The sequence below is a fragment of the Pongo abelii genome, chromosome 2 (genome assembly GCF_028885655.2).
Source record: "Pongo abelii isolate AG06213 chromosome 2, NHGRI_mPonAbe1-v2.0_pri, whole genome shotgun sequence".
NCBI classification, from domain to species: domain Eukaryota; kingdom Metazoa; phylum Chordata; class Mammalia; order Primates; family Hominidae; genus Pongo; species Pongo abelii.
In genome coordinates, this window is record NC_085928.1 from 163,711,837 (window position 1) to 163,714,909 (window position 3,073).

At 33.8% G+C, this 3,073-nt stretch overlaps 1 non-coding gene across 1 annotated transcript; it reads right to left on the bottom strand.

Moving 5' to 3' along the window:
• Positions 1-1,331: 1,331 nt before the first annotated feature.
• Positions 1,332-1,467, bottom strand: LOC112132885 (U8 small nucleolar RNA). The gene has a single exon (XR_002914587.2). It is a non-coding gene; the product is annotated as a U8 small nucleolar RNA (small nucleolar RNA).
• Between the last annotated feature and the right edge of the window lie 1,606 nt (positions 1,468-3,073).

Below are 3,073 nucleotides of genomic sequence, written 5' to 3' on the forward strand. Positions count from 1 at the left end.
TTATCAGTCTTCCATCACTGCTGTAACGAATTACCTCAAAAACATAAGTGTATTATCTTACACTTCTGTACGCTGACACAGTTCTCACTGGGCTAAAATTAAGATGTCAGCAGGACTGCATTCCTCTCTGAGGTTTATGGGATAATTTGTTTTATTTTTCCAGCTTCTAGAAACCACGCATCATTTCTTGGTTCTTGAGCCCCTTCCTTCATTTTCAAAGACAGCAACTCTCTGACCCTTTTTCTGGTCATCACATTTATCTCTGACTGACTACAGCTAGAAAAGTTTCTCTGGTTTTAAGGGTTTATGTGATTAGATTGGACCACCTTGATAATCTCCCCATATCAAGTCCTTAACCTTAATCACATCTACAAAAGTCTATTTTCCTGATAAGGTAGCAGATTCCTAGGTTCTAAGGATTAGGATTAGGATCTGCACATCTTTGGGAGCCATTATTCTGCCTACCACAATTGGCAAGGTAGTAGGACACAACCCAGGCTAAAGTCTAGAAATAGAACTAAGCCAATAGCTGGCTTGGTGATTGGATCTGCAATATCACCAAAATTATATCAGTGTACAGGCACCAAAATACATTAAAACACTTGGTTCTCGCTGGGGACCTGGAGCTTATGTGGAAACAAAAACACACTTATTAGAGAGGAGCAAGCAGAGAAGGAGATAAAAGGGGGAAAGAAACTACCATTCAAAATGAGGCTAAAAATCAAAATACTAGGACCACATCTAAAGCCCAGAAAGACAAACAGAAAAAATATATAATCAGAATGTTAATATACTGGAGATAAATTAATTTTATTAAAAAACTGACAAAGAATGTATAATCAATATTTACAGTATTTAAATTGACAAGCAAATCATATCCATGAAAAAAGAATTAAAATCTAAGACATTCAACTTGCAAAAATAAAAACATGGTATTACTTAAAAGAAGTAATTACATTTTTAAGTGACACAGAGGTGAAAGTGTGTCCAATGTAAATCTCACAGGAATATAATAAAAGCATGAAGGAAACAATGTGGAAGTAATATTTAAAGAGATAACTATTCGAAAGAGTAAAATCATAATAGAACTGTAATTGTCAAGGATGAAGAGTCCTAAAAGCTGAAATAAATAACAAATTACCTTTGAAATGAACACAAATTACACTCATAATGAGCACTGAAATTGCATTACTAAACTAGATAAGGGCAATACAAGAAAAGAAAATTATAGAATAATTACACTCATGAACACAGATGCAAAAATTCTTTTAAAATATAGCAAACAATAAAATTTTGCACTGTGTTTTTATTTATTATTTTTTTTAAGAAGTGTCAGGTAAGAGCATTCGGGATGTTGCAAGTCCTGATTACACAGAAACATTAATCACATATTATGCGAACCCCAGTCATCGTGTTCTAATCTGCCCTGCAAAAGGAGGAACACGGAAGAATTCTCCCACCTGACGATCAGCACAATGTTCTTAAAAGGACATCATAAACAAATAGGGTTCACCCAAGGAGTGCAAAAATGAAGTGTCTTTAGGAAGTCTATTAAATTTAATATACCACATTAACAGAATAAAAGAGAAATAATACGTACAATTCTCAGTTGTTCACATATAGCAACTCAATAACAAAAATGACTTGGTAAAATGTAATCTCACTATATGAAAACAAAAAACAAAGCAAACCAACAAAACCACTAGCAAACAAAGAAGTGACTGGAACTTTTCTAATCTGATGTATTATTGGGGTCCAGTCAATAAGATAGATCCCATACCAAGTTGTCCTGTTTAAAGAATTTAACATAGGGAACTAGTTACAGAGGTGTGGAGAGAGTGCAAAGTCCTAAAAGGTGACAGATATTAATGAAGCAGGAAGCTATAACATTCTTAATGTGAGGTACAAAAGGAGGAGGTAATGTAGGTAGATGCCAAGACCTAAGGCTACCAGGCAAGGGCTGGATGTAGATAAAGACTCTGGTATGAACTAGGACCCTGGAAAAAGGAACTGTCTCTAGGAGATGGAACTCCTGTCAGATACTACCTGAAGAAGCATCAAGAGTAGGACAGAAACTTCCCAACTTCACTTTTTCTTCCACTCCTGTCTCCTAACAGTGCATTCTATTGGCCAAACATAGAAGAAACCCAGTTGGGAGTGTCTGGGAGATGTAGTTTGCAAGGAAAAGGCAGAGATCTAAGAACAAAGAGTAATGACCAACATAACTTGATAAAGGATATCTATCAACAAGCCAAACAAACTTTGAAGACATTTCTTTAACATTAGAAACAAGACAAGAATATATTCATCATGACTTCCATTCAACAGCCTTTTGGAAGACCTAGAAAAACAAATGAAAAGATAGTAGTAATAGGAAAGGAAGATAAAAAACAGCACTTATATCCTGACAATATAATTGTCCACACAGAAAATCCAAGATAATTCTTAAACCTGCTATTCAAATTAATGGCAGAGTTAAGGATTGCTGAATATATAATAAAGTCAATGAACAAAAATAGGCCTTCTGGGGGTATGGCTAATGCATACAAAAAAAATAGAAAGAATAAATAAGACCTAGAATTTGCTAGCACAACAGGATGACTATACTAAAAATAATTGAATTGCTCTTCTTAAAATAACTAAAAGGATATTAATATAAATGCTTGAGGTGATGGATACCCATTTACTCTGATGTGATTATTACACATTGCATGCCTGCATCAAAATATCTCATGTTACCCATAAATATATATACCTAATATGTACCCACAAAAGATAAAATTTTTTAAAAAAGCCCTTCTATTACCATTAATAAGCAATTACAAAATGTAAAAGAAAAAGATACCATTCTCTATAGCAATACATCAAAGGGTACTTAAAATTAACACAAACTATGCAAGACTTTTATAGAGAACTTTAGAAGACATTATTGAAGATCTGATTAAAAGAATAGTGATACCATATTTATGAATCTCAGGGGTCAACACCTTAAAAATGTCAAATGTCCCCAAGTTAACATAAAAGTTTAATGTAATTCCAATCAAAATCCTAACAAGGTCTTCCATGCAATTTG